Source organism: Rhinolophus sinicus, chromosome 18, assembly GCF_057876585.1.
Source record: "Rhinolophus sinicus isolate RSI-liver-muscle chromosome 18, RSI-T2T, whole genome shotgun sequence".
In the NCBI taxonomy this organism is placed as follows: domain Eukaryota; kingdom Metazoa; phylum Chordata; class Mammalia; order Chiroptera; family Rhinolophidae; genus Rhinolophus; species Rhinolophus sinicus.
Window position 1 is genome coordinate 81,864,350 of NC_142518.1, and position 21,954 is coordinate 81,886,303.

The window sequence follows — 21,954 nt, forward strand, 5'->3', positions numbered from 1 at the left end:
CTGTGAGTGGCCGAATGACTGGTCACCTAGCCACCGACTGCCTCAGCTGGGGGGGGGGGGCGTTGAGCGCAAGGCTCATAAAAGCAGCATGGGCCAGGAAGCTGTGTCCTACACAACTAGACTGAGAAACAATGGCTTGAACCGAAGTTGAGGGGGGGGAGGCGGGAGAAGGGGAAAAAATTATTACAGTAAAAGACACATTGCCATTAATCCCCCTCAAAATACTCCCACTTGCTTCAAACACACTTATCCCATCATTCTTACCACTTTCTGAAGCAGCTCTGGAAGTCCTCTTTCGTGAGTGTCTGTAGTTGTGCTGTCGTGGCTGCCTCAATGTCCTGAATCTATTCAAAACGTTTACCTTTCATGGTCATTTTAACTTTGGGGAAGAGCCAAAAGTCGCATGGTGCCAGATCCAGTGAATAAGGTGGATAAGGACACACCATAATGTTTTCATTTGACAGCAATTGCCATACCAGAAGTGATGTGTGACACAGAACAGTGTCATGATGGAGGATGAAGTAAAGACACTCACAAAAGAGGACTTCTAGAACTGTTTCAGAAAGTGGCAAGAATGATGGGATAAGTGTATTTGAAGTGAGGGGGCGTATTTTGAGGGGGATTAATGGCAATATGTATTTTACTGTAATTTTTAAAATTTAAACAGTCACTGTATATTTTTATCACACCTTGTATCTCTGGTGCCTAATACAGTGTTTGGTACACAGTAGATCCTGATTATATTTGTTAAATAAATGAATAAACCTCAAGAACAATTTTATTATTTTTTTAAATTAAAGTTTATTGGGATGACAATTGTTAGTAAAGTTACATAAATTTCAGGTGTACAATTCTGTATTACATCCTCTATAAATCACATTGTGTGTTCACCACCCAGAGTCAGTTCTCCTACCATCACCATATATTTGATCCCCTTTACCCTCATCTCCCACCCCCCACCACCCGCCCCCCCTTACCCTCTGGCAACCACTAAACTATTGTCTATGTCTATGAGTTTCTGTTTCTCATTTGTTTGTCGTGTTCTTTTGTTGTTTTTAGTTTATATACCACATATCAGTGAAATCACATCGTTCTCTGCTTTTTCTGTCTGACTTATTTCGCTCAGCATTACACTCTCAAGATCCATCCATGTTGTCACAAATGTTCCTATATCATCTTTTCTTACCGCCGAATAGTATTCCATTGTGTATATATACCACAACTTCTTTATCCATTCATCTATTGAAGGACATTTTGGTTGTTTCCATGTCTTGGTCACCGTACACAAAGCTGCAATGAACATTGGAGCACACGTGTCTTTATGTATAAATGTTTTCAGATTTTTTGGGTAGATACCCAGGAGAGGGATTGCTGGGTCTAATGGCAATTGTATTCATAATTTTTTGAGGAACCTCCACACTGCCTTCCATAATGGCTGCACCAGTCTGCATTCCCACCAACAGTGTATGAGGGTTCCTTTTTCTCCACAGCCTCTCCAACACTTGAGAACAATTTTAAATGCTAATTAAAGCAATAGTGATCTACCCTATTGTGTCCATACATTGGCAAAAGTTAAAAAGATTCAAAATATCCAGTGTAGGCAAGGGTTGAGGAAATGAGTACTCTCATACTTTAGACCTTCAAATATTCACATGGTTGGACTCCACAATTCTACCTATGAAAATGTATTCCAAGAAAATGATTATTCATGTGCATAATGGCATTCACTGTGGGTTGCTTATTGAAGCACTGTTTCTAATAGGAGAAGGTTGAAAACAAGCTAAATGTTCAACAATAGTATATTAGTTAAATAGGTCACGGTGCATTCATCCAAATAATCATGTAAATTGTATTTATTGACATGATTAAGATGTTTATGATAGAATCTTTAGTGAAAATCAACAGTTACTAAAAAGTATGATGGAAAGATCCTAGGTTTTCTATTTTAATAGTATGTAATATAGATATCTAAATTCATAGAAAAAGAACTGCAAAGATAAATACAAAGCTATTTACTATGAGTTGCTTCTGGGGTCTTTCACATTTTACCCTATATAGTGCTAAAATATTTTATGAATATGTACTCATGTATCACTTGCATAATCAAAGAAATTTCAAATCAAAAAAGAAAAAGAAAGATAAGACATCAAAGGCAAATATGCGTATACCGTATTTTGCCATGTCTGAGTATAATGCGCTCCTGTATATAATATGCACCCATGTTCTTGGCCCAAACTTTCATGGAAAAAATCTTTCATTTTAATTTTTTTAATTCAAATTTTTAGTTGTTTACATTTAGGTACTTGTTTTTTGTATTATAAAGGAATTTTAGCATTCATTTTTAACGTATTCTGGTACAAGGAATTTTATGTAACAAATAATTACAAAACACAAGAACAGATACAAAGTACAAGAACTTTTATGTACTGGTAACAAATTTACGATATTTATGCATCATAGAAGGCCAAGAACTCTTCAGTGTTGCAAGTTTGTCGAAAGTTCAACAAAACCGGTTATCGTATTCCAGGGTATTATTTTGCATACGGATATCGTTATTGATTTCTAGAGTTACACTTTTAACTCATAATCATAAATAAAAGAATTAAAAACATTTATATAGATATGGAATTAGTACTACCCATGTGTAATGCACACCCTTATTTTTTCCTCACAAATTTGGGCAAAAGAGTGCATTATACACAGCAAAATATGGTATAACCATTGGTATTGTAGATAAATATACATATGAAAAGGATCTGAACTAATAATCATGAAAGCATTAACAGTAATTGTTCTGGGTTGGATTATGGGTTACCTTTATGATCTGTTTTTTCTTGCATACATTTTCTATAATTAGCATCTATTAGTTTTGTAATAAGAGAACATCATAAAATATATTTCATTTAGAAAAAAACGTACTGCAATAAGAAATAGAGGCTAGGAGAAAAGAACTGTTCATGCTGGCTAGCCAGACCTATGTGATGGGGGGGCACATTTTCATCAGAAGATTGCTTAATGACCATAGAACCAGAGCAAAAGGCTTAGTTAGATGGCTTTAATATCCAAAGACAGCAAGCAATGGCAGCCTAATACATTCATCTCCACCGCAGTGATAAACTGCCTGCCCTGAATAAACTGCCTTTAGAACAGCCTGATACATCTAGTGCACCAAGAATCCACTCCAAGATTGTTTGATCTCATTGCACTGGACCCTCCCTGCTTGTGTACAACTTATCCTCACCTGGCAGTAAACTCTCAGCTCCACAACCCCACTTTGCATCCATTGGAGGTCTGGTGTTTAAACCTGTTTTAGCATTTGCCTTTGGTCTCTTTGAGGCTTAATTTGCAGCCTCTCCCTAATAGATTTCCGTTGGACTGGCTCTTTGACACTTCCTGCTAAGCTTCCTAGTTGCAGAGTCCCAGTAGGGGCCCTGCCTCTCTCTCTGTTCCACTCCTGGCGCGGGGATTCAGACATACACCTGACAAGTGGCCCAGACGTTTCAATAAGCTGAGTGAGGCCCTCAGACATGATAGCACTGGGTGGGTCCTGCCAACCCCTTTTCTCTCTCATTCCTGTTTCTCTGTGTCTAATGTTGACTGCTCTTCTTCCAACTGACACTTCCTTTCTTTAACTTATACAATAGTTCCCCCTTATTCTCAGGGGATATGTTCCAAGACCCCCCACACAGAGGATGCTTGAAACAGCAGATAGCATTGAACACAACATATACTATGCTTTTTTCTATACATACATACCTATGATAAAGTTTAATTTATAAATTAGGCATGGTGAGAGATTAACAACAATAACTATAATCAAACAGAAGAATTATAACAATATACTGTATTAAAAGTTATGTGAATGTGGTCTCTCTCTTCCTCTGATAACCAAACTGATAATGAGATAACTACTAAATGACTAATGGACAGGGAGTGTGTACAGCATGGAGACACTGGACAAAAGGATTATTCACATCCCAGGCAGGACAGAGCAGAGCAGTGTGACGTTTCATCATGCTACTCAGAACAGCACATAATTTAAAACTTATGAATTGTTTATTTCTGGAATTTTCTATTTAATATTTTCGGACCATGGTTGACTACGGATAACTGAAACCACATGGATAAGGTGGGACTACTGTAACTCTGTTAAGTTACAATCAATTTCTTACTCTTCTCTCTTTAGGTATAGGAAATATTTTGCCCCTAAAGTATTTTTTTAATGTTTGATCTTATCCTATCCATCATATGCTAATTTTATTACTTTGAGGGAGGGATTGCCCTGCAATTCTCTTGCACAAATTTAAAGCCGCTCATAAACAGAAACCAAACTATGTTTTAAATTTCTCCTATACCCTCAGTGTCTACCACAACATTATGTGTGCAATAGGTACTAATAACTGAGTGAAAAAATGAATGAAAGCAGATGCAAAAGATATATGGACAACAGAGTGGGAACATGGAATAAATCAGTCTTTTAGAGTTCAAGTCTTAAAATATAAATTTATTTTGAATTGCACAACTAATACACAAATCCATTCTTACAAAAAAGAAAACAAAGCAAAAAAAGAATAAAGTTACCTTTCATCAGCCATCTCCAAACCTAATCTCTTCCCTAGAGGTAATCACTGTTTGACATACGTCTTTCTAAAGCATTTTCTCTATATCTATATGTTCACTGACATGGAGTCAACTCAAAGATATATTGTTAAATGAAAAAATATTGCAAAACAGTATTTGCATTCTGACACCACATATTTTTTTAAACTGTCATTAACTATTATTTAGTTTCTAGACACAGTTCCCATTGGGGGAGGGGGCCCTCCCCACACCAACGAGCAATTATCAGACACCAGCAGAGTGAGTGAGAATTCAACTCAATTCTGACACTGTCTGATAGTGTTAGAGTGCACAGGTTAAGGTTTCAGTCTCACAAGACTGTCCCCCCACTTCAGATTCCCATCGCAAGTCCAGGTTGCCACCTGTGCTTCTGACCAATTGACTGTAAATCAGACCCTCTCCTCAGGTTCAATTAATTTGCTAGAGTGGCTCATAGAACACAGAGAAATACATTTACAAGTTCATCTATAAGAATACAGATGAACATCCAGATGGAAGGGATGTATAGAGCAAGGTATGTGGAAAGGCGTGTGGAGCTTCCATGCCCTCTCCAGGCATGCCACTCTCCCTTCACCTACAACTGTTCACCAACCTAGAAGCTCTCTGAACCCCATACTTTTGGGATTTTATGGAAGTTTCATCACATAAGCATGATGGATCATTCATTGCATTTTCAGTTCCTCTCCTTTTTCAAGAGAATAAGGGGCAGGGCTGAAAACTCCAAGCTTCTAATCATGGCTTGGTTTTTCTGGTGACCAGCCCTTATCCTGGAGCCCAAGAGTCATCTCATTAGAACAAAAGACACTCCTATCACCCAGGAAATTACAAGAGTTTCAAGAGATTTGTACCAGGAACTGGGGGCTGATATATGTATATTCTGTTATCTCACAACTATGAGTTCTATATGTGCCAATTGATGTGTTTATGATATTGTCTTCCCACTCCTGAACATGGCATGTCTCTCCAAACATTCAGGTATTCTTTTATGTCCCCCAGTAACAGTACAAGTCTTCACTGTGCATAATACAGAGTCTTGTAAATATTTGGCATACTATAAATGTTTATTGATGAATATTTCATAAGGGTATACTTGAGAATTGGATATCAAGGAGACAGGGCCAACCTTATGTAAAAGTAGGCCTATTTGAGGCAAGTTTGTATTTGTTTGGTGTTTCACTTCCAAATCCTGACCTCAACTCAGTGTCCCGCATACATCCACACTCCCTTGTCTGCAATCCCCAACCTATGACAGAAGCGAGAAGATGGATGTGCTAAATAAATACTTGGCACTAGATTCCAAGTGGCCATGGAATTCTGGGACCAGCAGCATGCTATTAAATCTACTTGAGGACTACTTGCTGGGGATGCTATGTCACCAAGCCCAACAGGCAAGTTCTGTGAGACGAGTGACTGCAGAGGATCCAGATGAAAATGATCACTTTTTGGTAAAGCCACTCCTTTCCTTCTCTGGGCACCACTCCTGTCCATCTACAGGATGGACCTTCATGGGTTTCCTAAGGCTACTGTAACAAAGTACCACAAACTAAGTGACTTAAAACAACAGAAATGTATTGTTTCACAGTTCTTTAGACTAAAAGTCCAAAATAAAGGTTTCATCAGGGCCATACTCCCTCTGAAACCTGTAAGGGACTCCTTTCTTGCTTCTTGCTACCTTCTGGTGGTTTGCTGGCAATCGGTGTTCCTTTGCTTGTAGATGCATCCCCCCAATCCTCTGTCTTTACATGCTGTACTTTCTGTGTGTCTTCACATCATTGTCCCTCTATGCATATCTATCTCTGTGTCCCAATTTCCCCTTTTTATGAGGACACCTGTCCCATTGGATTAGGGCCACTTTATTGACTTCATTTTAACTTGATTACCTCTGTTAACACCCTGTCTCCAAATAAGGTCATATTCTGAAGTACTAGGGGTTAAGATTTCAACATATCTTTTTGGAAAGGGACATGATTCAGCTCATAACAGCCCCCATGTTTAGATTGCAGGGCTCCATCTTGCCCCCTCCCCACCATGGCTGATTGAACTAGGATGACCCATGGCGAATCAAGTGGGCTTTTTCTCTCAGGAATTTGGATTTTGAAGTGAAAAATGCATAGTCTCCTTGTGTGACTAGAATTGTGCCATGTGAACTATGAGCTAAAGAGTGCTATTGTTCACTCTGTGGACCAGAAAACCAGTCTGCAGAGTTCAAAATATTTAAGAAAAATAGAGGGAGAAACCACTAATAATTTATGTAATTCCCATTTATTTGGTACTGACAATTGCAAGGTGCTGGTGCTTTATATCCATTAGTTCATTGTATCCTCTTAACGTATACATACATGAGGTCTGACAATTAAGTTCGTGAACTCATTCTAGGGAAAAGTGCTATATACCTCATTGCTGAATATCACTGTGGTCACCTTCGAAGTATTCCCCTTGGGAAGCTATGCATTGACGCCAGTGCCTCGTCTACCCTTCAACGCAATTTTGGAACTCTTCCTGGAATGGCCATCAGAGCTGTCATCGTATTATCCTTGATGTCCTGAATGTCATCAAAATGTCTTCCTTTCAATATTTCCTTTATCTTCAGGTAAAGAAAGAAGTCATTGGGGGCCATATCAGGTGAGTAGGAAGGACATTCCAAAACAGTTCTTTGTTTATTGGCTAAAAACTCCCTCACAGACAGTGCCGTGTGAGCTGGTGCATTGTTAGTGATGCAAGAGCCATGAATTGTTAACGAAAAGTTCAGGCAGTCTAACTTTTTCATGCAGCATTTTCAGCACTTCCAAACGGTAAACTTGGTTAACTGTTTGTCCAGTTGGTACAAATTCGTAATGAGTAATCCCTCTGATATCAAAAAAGGTTAGCAACATCACTGCAACAAGTTCGCTACCTTAATTGTCAGACCTTGTATTATCCCCATTGTAAAGATGAGAAAAGTGAGGTTCAGAAAAGATAAATTGCTTGCTCAAAGTCACCCAGCTATTAAGTAGCAGAACAAAATTTCAAATCTTCCTGGATTCACAATTGTGTACTCTTAGTGATCAGACTAGATTGCTGACCTCTCTCTATTCCCATCCTAAGACCCACATACATTCTTGTCCTTGAGTTCTAGGACACATCACTGTGGCATTATAATAAAGTTCACACATCCTAAGTGTATAGAGCAATGAATTTTTACATATTTTTACATACACCTGTCTATATGTATGGATACATGTCTAATTCATGATGTAGGCCATTTCCAGCATCCCAGAAGTCTCCCTCCTGACCCCTTCCAGTCAATCTCCCCCAAACCACTTCTCCAAAGTCTCTAGCACCACAGATAAACATGTGTATTTTTACTAGCTCTTGTGAGTTTCTCTTACCTGCAACCTGAGAGTCCTAATTCAGTGTGTTTCAAACTGTAAGTGGCAACCCATTAGTGGCTTTTGAAATCAAGCATTTTCTTTTTCATTAAATAGAAAGGAAGAGAAGAGAAAATACCAGAGGATATCAAAGGTAAGTAGGGTATTATTTTGAAAGTTTTATGATAATGTGTGCATGAGTGTGTGTATACTAGGTTGTGATGAAAAATGCATTTTGCAACGTGGGTCACCATCAAAAATATTTTCGACAGATCCAAGATGGTGGAGTAGATAAACACTGTGCCTGCTTCCTTCCATGAACATATTAATATTACAACTAAGTTATAGAAAAATCAACCCGGGAAACCGTCTGAAGTCTAGTTGAACTGAAGTTTTATAACTAAGGATATAAAGAGGAAGTCAGGTCAAGACTGGTAGGACGGGCAGAGATGCAAAATGGGCTGGCCCCAAACATCCACGTGATGGATGAAAATTGGGAGGGATATCTTGGCCATGGAGGCTCCCCATGGAGGAGCAAGGGACCCCAACCTCACACCAGGCTCCCCAGCCAGGAGTACTGGTGCTGGGAAAGGCACCCCCACAACATCTGTTAGTGAAAACAGTGGGGATTCTGATCGTCCAGGTGGGACAGAAGGCTGTGGGAAACCCAGACATCCTCTAAAAGGCCTGAATACAGACTCACTCACAGGCACTCACCCTAGGCTCTGGCAGAGGGATGGTGACTCAGGGAGCGTCAGAGGCATATGAGGGGCAGACTGAGATGTGTGGCCTTGGGAAGTGGCCTGGAAGACAATTGGCAATTTCTGTTTCTTTCTTCCTCCCATGCAGCCTGCAGGTGGGTGCAATCTTTCTTGTGTTGAGCCCACCCCCATCCTTAGGGCCATATCTGAATCTGATTTGCCTGGTGAACTCTGCAGCTCCACCCTGCTGATTCACTGAGACCCCACGACACCCAACTTGGTACTGCAGGAGGCTTTATCTGCAGCTGAGCCTTAAGGGTGTCAGCAACCAGCAGCAGGCCTCAGTGTGTCCTGGTTTTTTGCAGAGCTACCCCAGACTCTGTACTGGTGGCAGCTGTCCTCAGTTCACAGCATGGCCACTGCCACATGCCTCCAGGTCCAGCACAGGCAGCGACCAACTGTGGATCACTTTGTAGCTCCTACCAGGTAGTCCCCAACTGGTCACAGGCAGTGGCTGACCTGGGCCTACACCGGAGACCCTCCCAAGAGGCCCAAGAACCAATACACTTGGAGGTAGGCTGCAGAACATTGCCCAGTTAGCTCCACAAATGGCACACCCAAAAGGCTGTCTCAATAGGCACCAGAGCCCACTGAGGCAAATCCTATTCTGTGTGGTAAGCCCCCCAGCACAGCAGCCCATAAGCTGTAGATGTGGCCAAACCCCACAGCCACTCAGCCTGAAGAACAATCCCACCTACTGATGTGCCAATAGCAATCCAGGCTCAAATATAAAAGGAGGGCACACACAATCCACACGAGGGACACTCCTGGAGCACCCAGCTCAGGTGACCAAATAGAATGTGCCAGTGCTCCACAGGGCACCTACTACATAAGGCCACTGGCAAGAAATGTAGCAGAGCTACCTAGCACACAGAAACAGAGACAGCCAAAATGAAGAAACAATGAAATACGTTCCAAATGAAAGAACAGGAGAAAACTCCAGAAAAAGAACAAAATGGAGTCAAGCAACTTACCAAAGACAGAGTTCAAAATACTGGTTATAAGGATGCTCAAGGAATTTAGTGAGAACTTCAACGAAGAGATGGCAAGCATAAAAAAAAGATATAGAAACCATAAAAAAGAACCAGTCAGAAGTGAAGAATACAATAACTGAAATGAAGAACACAGCAGAAGGAATCACCAGCAGACTAGATGAAGCAGAGGACCGAATCAATGATTTGGAAGACAAGGTAGCAAAAAACACCCAATTGGAACAGCAAAAGGAAAAAAAGAATTAAAAAAAAAATGAGGATAGTTTAAGAAACCTCTGGGACAACATGAAGTGTAACAACATTTGCAGAATAGCGGTACCAGAAGGAGAAGAGAAAAAGCAAGGGATTGAGAATCTACTTGAAGAAATAATGACTGAAAATTTTCCTAATCTGGTAAAGGAAATAGACATACAAGCTCAGGAAGTGCAGAGTCCCAAACAAGATGAACCCAAACAGGCCCACACCAAGACACATTATAATTAAAGTGGCAAAGGTTAAAGACAAGACAGAATCCTAAAAACATCAAGAGAAGGGCAACTACTAACTTATAAGGGAGCTCTCATAAGATTGTCCGCTGATTTCTCAACAGAAACTTTGCAGGCCAGAGGGAATTGGCACAAAATATTCAACATGATGAAAAGCAAGGATCTACAACCAAGACTAATCTACACAGCAAGGCTATCATTTAAAATTGAAGGATAGATAAAGAGCTTCCCAGACAAGAAAAAGCTAAAGAGGTTCATCACCACCAAACCAGTATTACAAGGAGTGTTAGAGAGACTTCTTTAAGATGACAAAAAAAGATGACGTCATCAAAATGGCAGCGTGAGGTGAGCCTCTGTAGATCTCCCCTGGATTTTACAACTAATCGAACAACTATAACTCCACAAAGGATTCCCTGCACGGTAGACAGGCAAGATGAAGAGGCCCACCACTGAGTTCATCTAAAGGTGGGCGAGTCGCGCCAGCGGGGAAGGAGGGAAGGGAGAAGTGCGGAGGCGGAGCTGCGCGGGCGCAGGACGCAGACCTGGCTCAGTGCTCCGAGCTCGCTGCATCCCGGAACTACTGCAGCTGTGGGAGAGGGAAGAACTCGGACTGCTGGGGCTCCGTTTATGGCCCACAGAGCTGAGGGGACAGCATATAACAAAGCTGAACCCAACACTCACGGCAGAGACCGCAGAGAAAAGACTGAGGGAAGAAGGTTGAAAACGGTGGTTTAAGCCCTCACTGCCAAGCAGAGAGCGGAAGCCTTGGGCACTGAGACTGGCCGCCCCCCTCACTACCCTACAAGAGCACGCCCCATCCTCACCTGCCCGGTGCTGGAGGCAGAGCAGTGGCAGTGTCGGATCAGAAGAACAGACTGTTTGCTGTTCTGAGAGCTGTGGACCGCAGACACAGATTCACAGCCTAGCTGGTTCGGGCAGAGGGGAGGGAGCTGTGGAGGCAGGACCGTAAACTGCTGAAACACACGGGCTCTGAATCTGGTGCAGGAAGAGCTTTGGAACTTCAAAAGTGCTCCACATACCCACACAGACACTGCGCCCTGTGACCCAGGAGAACTATTAGCAGAGGAGAAGCCCATCTCCCAGGGAATCCCCCCATTGTGTGAGAAGCTGGAATAGTGCAGAGAAAACATAGCACTACCGTGTGAGAGAGAAATAAAAGCTGCAGTCGGAGAGAAAATAAAACATTCTATCAACAAGTACTGGAAAACAAAAGAGAGACATCTTCTTATTTACCTGTTGCAGAAGCCACTCCTGTAGATGTCTAGGAAGAGAAATAATAAATCAGTAATTGCCATGAATAACCAAGGCAACAAGACAGCTCAGAAAGAAAGTGAAAAGTGTCCAGAAAAAAGAACTTAAAGATATGGAAATGTGTGACTTAAATGACAGAGAATTCAAGATTGCAGTCTGAAAAAACTCAACGAGATGCAAGAAAACACAGAAAGTCAGTTCAATGAGCTCAGAAAAAACAATCAAAAAACAACATGAGCATTTTACGAAAGAGATTGAAATTTTAAAAAAGAACCAGATAGAATTTCTGGAGATTAAGAACTCAATAGAAGAAATGAAGAATGAAATAGCCAGCTTAGGTAGTAAACTTGACCAGATGGAGAAAAGAATCAGTGACATCGAAGATAGAAACCTGGAAATGACATGGATGGAAGAAGAAAGAGACTTGAGACTTAAAATAAATGAAAGAACTCTATAAGAACTTTCTGATTCCATCAGAAAGAACAATATAAGAATATGGGCATACCAGAAGGAGAAGAAAGACAGAAGGGAACAGAGAATATATTCAAACAAATTGTCAATGAGAACTTCCCAAACTTGGGGATAGAACTGGATCCTCGAATCCAAGAAGCAAATAGAACACCGAATTACCTCAATCCCAACAGGCCTTCTCCAAGGCACATTGTATTGAAGCTGTCTAAAATGAACGATAAAGAAAGAATCCTCAAGGCAGCCGGGGAAAAGAAGACAGTAACCTACAAAGGAGAGCCCATTAGATTATCATCAGATTTTTCAGCAGAAACTCTACAAGCCAGGAGGGAGTGGAACCAAATATTCAAACTATTGAAAGAGAAAAATTATGAGCCAAGAATAATATATCCAGCAAAGATAACCTTTAGATATGAAGGAGGAATAAAGACCTTTTCAGACATAGAGAAGCTGAAGGAATTTTCTAATACACGACCTGCACTACAAGAAATACTAAAGGAGGCTATTCGACCACCATCAAAACAGACAATTTGTGGCAATCAAAACATAAAAAGGAGGACAGTAAAGGCCTGAACTGGAATATGGGAATGGTGACAGTAAGCGTGCTGAAGAAAATGGAATACTCTAAATATCAAATTTTCTTTTACATAAACCTAAGGGTAACCCCTAAAAAAAAATCGAGAACTGAAATATATACTGAAATAAAAGAAGAAACAGAGGGAAACATCATAGAATACCACCACACAGAAATAATAAACAACAATAAAAAGGCAAAGAAACAATGGAGACACAGCCTTCCCAGAAAACTAAAGAGAGAATCACAGCAAATCCTCACATATCAATAATCACCCTAAAAGTAATGGTGCTGGGAGAATTGGATAGCCATGGGCAAAAGAATGAAACTGGCCTGCTATCTGTCACCATGTACCAAAATTAATTCAACACAAATCAAAGACTTAAGCATAAGACCTGACACAATAAACTGCATAGAAGGAAACATAGGTACTAAACTTATGGATCTTGAGTTCAAAGAACATTTTATGAATTTGACTCCAAAGGCAAGGGAAGTAAAAGCTGAAATAAACAAATGGGAATATATGAAACTTAAAAGCTTCTGCACAGCAAAAGAAACCATCAACAAAATAAAGAGGCCACCAACTGAATGGGAGAAGATTTTTGCAAACAGTGCCTCCGATAAGGGGCTAATATCCAAAATATACAACGAACCCATGAAACTCAATAACAAAAAAACAAACAACCCAATTGAAAAATGGGCAGACGACCTGAAGAGACATTCTCCAAAGAGGACATACAAATGGCAAATAGACATATGAAAAAATGCTCAGCATCACTAATCATCAGAGAAATGCAAATCAAAACCACAATGAGATATCACCTCACCCCAGTCAGAATGGCTATCATCAACAAGGCAAATAGTAGCAAGTGTTGGAGAGGCTGTGGAGAAAAAGGAACCCTCATACACTGTTGGTGGGAATGCAGACTGGTGCAGCCATTATGGAAGGCAGTGTGGAGGTTCCTCAAAAAATTATGAATACAATTGCCATTAGACCCAGCAATCCCTCTCCTGGGTATCTACCCAAAAAATCTGAAAACATTTATACATAAAGACACGTGTGCTCCAATGTTCATTGCAGCTTTGTGTACGGTGACCAAGACATGGAAACAACCAAAATGTCCTTCGATAGATGAATGGATAAAGAAGTTGTGGTATATATACACAATGGAATACTATTCAGCGGTAAGAAAAGATTATATAGGAACATTTGTGACAACATGGATGGATCCTGAGAGTGTACTGCTGAGCGAAATAAGTCAGACAGAAAAAGCAGAGAACGATGTGATTTCACTGATATGTGGTATATAAACCAAAAACAACAAAGAACAAGGCAAACAAATGAGAAACAAAAACTCTAGACACAGACAATAGTTTAGTGGTTACCAGAGGGTAAGGGGGCTGGGGGGTGGGAGATGAGGGTAAGGGGGACAAATATATGGTGATGGAAGGAGAACTGACTCTGAGTGTTGAACACACAATGGGATTTATAGATGATGTAATGCAGAATTGTACACCTGAAATCTGTGTAATAGTACTAACAATTGTCAGCCCAATAAACAAACAAAAAGAATGCTAAAATTCCTTTATAATACCAAAAACAAGTACCTAAATGTAAACAAATAAAAATTTCAATTAAAAAAAGATAAAAATAGGGCCGGCCCGGTGGCTCGGGCAGTTAGAGCTCCATGCTCCTAACTCCGAAGGCTGCTGGTTCGATTCCCACATGGGCCAGTGGGCTCTCAACCACAAGGTTGCCGATTCAACTCCTCAAGTCCCGCAAGGGATGGTGGGCTCCGCCCCTTGCAACTAAGATTGAACACGGCACCTTGAGCTTTGCTGCCGCTGAGCTCCTGGATGGCTCAGTTGGTTGGAGAGCATCCTCTCAACCACAAGGTTGCCAGTTCGACTCCCGCAAGGGATGGTGGGCTGTGCCCCCTGCAGCTAGAAAACGGCAAATGGACCTGGAGCTGAGCTGCGCCCTCCACAACTAAGACTAAAAAAAGGACAACAACTTGAAGCTGAACGGCATCCTCCATAACTAAGATTGAAAGGACAACAACTTGACTTGGAAAAAAAGCCTGGAAGTACACACTGTTCCCCAATAAAAGTCACGTTCCCCTTCCCCAATAAAAATCTAAAAAAAAAAAAAAAAGGTAAAAATATAAATAATAAAATGGCAATTAGTTACATATCTCCCAACAATTCGTTTCAAAATATATGGATTAAATGCTTTGATTAAATATATAGGGTGACTGAATGGATAAGAAAACAAAATCCTTACATACTTTTATGCTGCCAACAAGAGAGTCATTTCAGATTAAAAGACACACCCAGACAGAAAGTAAAGGAATGTAAAAACATATTTCATGAAAATGGAAATGGAAAAAAACAAAAAAAGTTGGGGTAGCAATACTTACAAAGGACAAAATAGACTTTAAACAAAGGCTATAACAAGAGACAAAGAAGCCAGTAATCCTACTTGTGGGTATTTATCAGAAGAAACCCAAAACACTACTTCGGGGGGAGTTGTGCATCCATATGTTCATTGCAGCATTGTTTACAATGGCCAAGATGTGGAGGCAGCCTAGGCATCCATTGATTGAAGAATAGATAAAGAGGAGCACATTATCTTGACTGCTCATGGCCCAAGGTGACAGAGAGGAAAGCGACCTGACATGCTGGGAAAGCTGGAGGTGCCACTGAAAAACAAAGACTTTTAAAACTGGAGTTATAGGGGCTGGCCCGGTGGCTCAGGTGGTTAAGAGGGCCATGCTCCTAACTCCAAAGGCTGCTGGTTTGATTCCCACATGGGCCAGTGGGCTCTCAACCCCAAGGTTGCCAGTTCCATTCGAGTCCCGCAAGGAATGGTAGGCTCCGCCCCCTGCAACTAGCAATGGCAACTGGACCTGGAGCTGAGCTGTGCCTTCCATAACTAAGACTGAAAGGAGAACAACTTGAAGCTGAACAGCACCCTCCACAACTAAGATTGACACACTGTTCCCCAATAAAGTCCTGTTCCCCTTCCCCAATTAAAAAAGAATGGTTCAAGTGATACATTTTTTTAACAAAAGAGAGAGATACAAAAAAAAACTGGAGTTACAAGGGGATTCTAAGTACAAATCTTGCAGCTTTTGTGCAACACTTGAAATAATTCACAAATAAAAACTGAAAAAAAATAATTACAAAAAATAATTCCCTCCTGGGGATTCGTTCCCTGCTGTGGGCATTTCTGGCCAGGAAGGAGAGGGCATCCCTATGACAAATGGGTAGGGGTGCTCCCTGGGAGCAAGTGAGGCCTGAGTTTTCTTTGCTGCTATGAGTTAATCTCCATTGCATAGGTTTCTAGATAAAGCCAATATTAATCAATATAGTTCTTATCAATATAGGTGTGCGGCAGTGGTTTACATCCAGGGCAGAAATCTCCCAGATATGTGACTACCTCCCAGAAGTACCCTCTGACTTGCCCCCATCTCCAATGTCTGAGTGAGGTGCACCTCCCTGGGCAGGTCCAACTCCAGTCTGTCCTCAACACAGAAGCTGAGGGAACTTTCCAAATCACAAACATGCCGCTCCTCTCTGAAAAACTCGCCAGTAAACTTACCTCCTCATTGCCTTGCCAAGGCGTCCAGCCCCTGTATGACCAGCCCATGCTTTACCCCTCTGGCGCCCTCTCCTGGCAATGCCAGCCTTGCTCAGTAGAACAGAACTACCCCCAGTTCCCCCACACTCCATGCAGTTTCACATGTCTGTTTTGTTGCTCATGTGGTTCCTTTTACTTTGTAAACCCTTTCATCCTAGTCCCCTATCGCCAATTACCTGGTTAGGTCCTATTCATTCTTTGAGACTCGGTTCAAGTGCACTTTCCCTGCAACCACAAGCTAGCTGTGTCAGGGACCGCTCCTCTGCACTCCCATAGCACCTAATGCTTATGCCTCTCAGGGACTCCTCATGCTGCCCTATAATTTTCTATTTGTCTGTCTCCCCTGCTAGAGAGTAGGGATCATGTGAATCCTAGTCACCACTTAATCCCTTGAGCCAGCTCAGGGCCTAGCACCAAGGCACAGAACTGAGCTAGTGAATGTGAAACAAGCCGAGTCTCTGAGAGAACATGTGGATTTACTTTGAGACCCCAGCTACTCACTGTCAATATGAGTTTGGCTTTCTAACCTTACCCTTACTTATGGTAGAGTGGGGACTTGGGGTGTGATTTGAGTCATACATGAAAGAGTTCCCCATCTCCAACATAGCTCCCATCTCCCAACATGTCTACAGGGTGATGGTTTTCATGTCTCTAGTGCAAACACCCCTGGGAGAGGTAACACATTTAACTGGTATTTAGTCCCTGACTCCCATATGTGACGCCATTTACCAAACTCTGTTCTTCTTCCTGATAGAAATAGCTCAAAATAGCCAGGATAGTTGCCTGGATCCCAGGTGGTACATGAAATGTAGAGGTTCAGAAAAACAAATGATTCATTTTCATTCCTTCATTCTATAAATATTCATCAAGAAGCTGCTATATACTGAGCACTGTGTTAGGAACTGGTTACTCAGCTGAGGGAAGGAATGACACTATCCTGCCCTCATGGAGCTCAAACTCTAATAGAGGTCAACAATTAAGAATCACATACAGACATGTAAAATTACAACCATGATCACGTCTAGGAAGGAAAATTAGCTGAGAACATATAATAGGAGGAATGTGCATGACTTTTCTAAGGCTATGATCATTGAGCTGAGGTCAAAGGGATGAATAGGTATTCACTAGGCAAAGAGTAGAGGGAAGACTTGTTTCAAGAAAAGGGGACAGTCTGTGTAAAGGTCCTGTGGTGGGAGGCTGCTGGGTATCCATGAAGAATTGAAAGCATGTCAGTGAAACTAGAGTCCTGAGAGCAAGGAGAGCTTAGGGGTGATAAGGCTAGAGAGGCAGCAGAGCCAGGTCTCACAGGGCCTTAGAAGACATGCCAAGAAATGTGACCTCTATTTTAAGAGGAAGGGAAACCATTGAAGTATTTTAGATAGGGGTCGGTAGAAGCAGGGGAACCAATTAGACAACCATCCAGGATTCCAGTTAGAAAGATGAATATAGTGGTGACAGTGGGGATGGAGGGAAGTGGGCAAACTTTGGAGACCCAAAGAAGACCCGTAGCCACAGAACTTGGTGGTGGTTTACACAGAAGGAGTGAAGGAAAAGAGTGGAGATATGGAATACTGGAAGAAAAGAGGGCCAGAGGTCTGGAGGGGAGCTCACGTTGATTTGGAGAGGTCTTTTAAACATTCAGGTTGAGATGTCCAAGACATAGCTAAATACATGTCTGGAGTGCAGAGGCATGTTTGGCTTAGCCATATAAATTTGGGAGTCATTGGCACATAGATGGTATTGAAGCTGGGAACAGTACGGAGAGAAGAGTAAAGAGGGCAGACTGCAGAAAGAAGAAAAGATGCTCAGGAGCAAGGCTTGAGAAGCATCTACATTCGTTGGCCAGGGAGAGAAGACCGAGCCTGCAAAGGAGACAGAGAAGGAGAAGCCAGAGAGGTGAAAGGAACCCCAAGGGACGATGGTGTTACAGAAGCCAAGAATATTGGCAGTGTCAAAACTTGAAAATTTTGACTTTTCAGCAGACAGCTGAAAAATGAACTTTGGGCTTGGTGACATGGAGACTATTAGTGGCCTTGCTGATTGTTGTTTCTGTGGAGAGGCGGTGGCAGGATCCAGATTGGCAGGTGGAGGCAGGAGTGAGAGGGGATGTAATGGAGATAGTGAGTACAGGTGCTCCTCAACTTACAATGGGGTTACGTCCTGATAAACCCCTTGCACACTGAAAATATTGTAAATAAAAAATGCGTTTAATACAGTAAACCTTCTGAAAATCATATCTTAGCCTAGCCTACCTTAAACTTGCTCAGCATACTTACACTAGCCTACTACAGTTGGGCAAAATCATCTAACACAAATATGTCAGGTAATTTATTATGTGTATTGTTTTCACACCATCGTAAATTCAAAAAATCATAAATCGAGCCATCATAAGTCAGGGACCATCTGTATAGACAACCTAAGAAACGCAGTTATGATGGAGAAGAGGGAAAAATGGCAGTGGCTGGAGAGGGGTGTAGTGGGGTTGAGGCAGAGATTGTTTGTTTTATTTTTCATGAAGATCTTGAGCAGGCTTTGATGCAAGCTAGCTTGGAAGCAGCATAAGATGGTGAAAAGAGCTTGGTCTGGATCTCAGTTTAAATCCCATCTCTACTAGATGGAATGAAAGTTAGAGCTCAAGCTCTAACACCACCTCCACACTTAGACTCCATGGTGGGACTTTGGGCTGGTTACTTGTGTCTGAATTTCCTTTTCTGTCAAATGGGCATAATAATAGTACCCATTCCATAGGATTGCTGTAAGAAGTGAGATAGTTCATGTGAAGGGCTTAGAACAGTGTGTGCCTTGCGTATAGTTAGTGCTTCCTATGCATTAGCTGCTTTAACTTCTCATCTGTCATTCAACCTCTCATTTAACTTCTCATCATTCCTCACTAGATTGCTCCAAGGGTTCAAAGTTCCTGGCATATAATGGGTATTCAATAACAGTCAGTTCCCTTGGTTCTTTTTATAATAATAGTATTTAACATATGAACACTTACTATATGCTGAGCATTTTACCTATTACTTTAATTATCGCACTTAATTATCAAAACAACCATATGAGGAAGGTATGATATTGGAAAGCAGGTATCCTTAGTTTACAGATGAGGAACTTGTGGGTCAAATACACTGCAACTGACCCAATGGCATACACTAAGTGGCTGAGCTGAGATTTAAACTACTATTTCTTTTTCAAATATTGCTGCTGGAGTGGGTGATGGCCAGTCATTTATAAATTCAGTAGCCGATCCTTTACTGCTGCTATATGGCTTCAGACTGATTCTCCTTACTAGCTGGTAATGAAAGGCTTTCTTGCCTTCCTTTAAGAGTGGGAACACTTTGCTGCCCCCTTGTGACCCACCAAGTTCTTACCTCCCCGTTCCACTTCTTACAAAAAAACAAAAACAAAAACAAAAAACTAACCATCTTTTCTATTACAATAATTTCACTCTAGGAAAGGTGTTGCTTTGGGAGAGATGAGGAAAACAGATGATTGGGGTTGACTTTTATTATTTTTTGAGATTTTTAAAATATAGAGCATAAAATACCATGTCTCTTACACTAACCAGGATGGTTTTCCAGGTATATCTTTCCCCCAGGACAAAAGCAACACAGCAACTGACCTCACTGGAGGAGAGCGTTCTGACAGTCAGTTCAGGCTGGATTTCTCCAAGCAAGACTCCCAGTTTCCATCCCTGTGGAAATATCTTCTCCATCCATCCCCGCATCTCAACTCCCAGGAAAGCTGGTACTGTTTCCCCATCTGCTCCCGGCCTTCACAGGAAGGATCTAGGGGATCCTGGTTCTGTCCACCATTGATTTATTTACCTATGAGGGTTCCTGTCCCGCCAGGCACATTTTTACTTCTAAAGGTCCTGCTTGTGGATGGGGGCGCCATGGGGGCCTAGGCAGAGCCAAGCCTTCCAGGGCCTCTGATGCGGACATACAACTGTCAGCTACTCATGGAATTATGACAGTGGGCAGGTGCCTATTACAATATGAAGATGCCACTGGTATGAATTGGAAGGTACAGTGTGTTTTCATTCATGTATTTTACATATGCACTTACAGGTATACATTATGTTTCATATACACATGTGCATGTGCATTGGTGACTACACACATACCAGAGAAAATTATGTCAAAATATTAACAATGTTTAAAATCTAGAATGTAGGATTATTGATGGGTTCTCTCTACACTTTGTCTGTACAGTACTTTCTAAATATTCTCTAGTAAACATGTATTAGATCCATAAGCCCTAATTCTTGGTCACATTCACCCTAACAGAAACATGAACAGCCATAAGTCCTACATGTGATAGAATTCAAAATTCAGTCTTGTTGTCTAAAACACGTGATAAAACTTCTTAGATCATGGTTGCTAATTTTGGAGTTTGAAAACTAAGGTCATTGTGGCTGAGAGCTTAGCACCTATTGCTAGACAGTTTGGATGAGGGGGCAGGGTGTCAGGATTGGTCTAGAGAGCAAGGGAACTTCCACAGTGAGGGGCTCTCAGGCACCCTGAGGACACCTACAGGGAAAGAGATGGCTTCCTCTTTCCATCCTTTCTATTTCCTTCCCTCATCAGTTGAATCATTTATTTATTCAGTTATCAAACCTTTACCAAATACTTACTTAAGGCTGGGCAGGCACCAGACTATTCCTTGGGGAAACAGGATGACAAGACATGGTATCTGTCCTCAGAAAGATCACAGTTTCCTGGAGAAGACAGAAATATCACGTGAGAGTCAGGCATTAATTGAGGCATGTACAAGATGCTTCAGGGTGACCAAGAGAAAACTGGCTAGCTCTACCTGGGGACACAGGAGCTTCACAAAGATGGTGACAGTTGGGTAAGATCTTAGAGGATGATTATGAGTTTTCCCAGCACACTAGAAGGAGGAAGGGCCTTCCAAGCAGAGGGAACAGCATTGGCAAAGGCACGGAGATGCAATGGAGCATTGTATGATATTAAGCTGGGAGAGCAACATGATCATTCTTTGACTCAACACATGTGTGCTAGGCACTGCACTAGGTGGGAGGGACGGTGATGGCAGTGAAAAAACCAAATCCCTTAATTCATGGAGCTTACATTCTAGTTGGAGAGATCGACACAGAGCAAAGGGAATAGAGAGAGAGCAGAGGGTGGTTTTAGACAAGGGTGGCCAGAGAAAGCCTTCGTGACAAAGTGACCTTTGAGCAGGACTGAATGAAGTGATTGAACTGGCCTTGCTAATGAATAGGGAAAGGTCATACCAGGCAGTAGGAACTGCAGGTGCGAAGGCCCTGGGGTGGGAACTTGTTTGGCATGATCAGGGAACAAGCCGGAGGGATGGGGGAGGACTGGAGCAGCATGAGGGTGTTGAGGTGGGGGATGAACTTAGTAGGAGATGGGCAGGTGAGATAGAGGAGGACCTGATCATGTAAGGCCGTGGGGGCCACAGCAAGGGGTGGAGATCTCATTTGAAATGGGATGAGAAGAGATTGCTGAGATTGCATGTTGAGACATAATGGGAAAGTGAGGTGTTAGGATGATGCAAAGGTTTTCACCCTGGCAACTGGAGAGATGGAGATGCCATTAAGCGAGGTGGAGGAGAGTGGAAGGAAGCTCAGGAGGACTTCAATTTTGATGTGCTAAGTTTGAGAGGCCCATTAGACTTCTCAAACTGGATCTGTTGAGGACGCAACTGGATCTGTCTGTCTATAACCCAGATCAGGGGTCAGAGCAGCAGGTGTTGTGCAGAGGGGCGTTTAAAGGCCTGAGATGGGATGATATCCTCGAGGGAGTGAG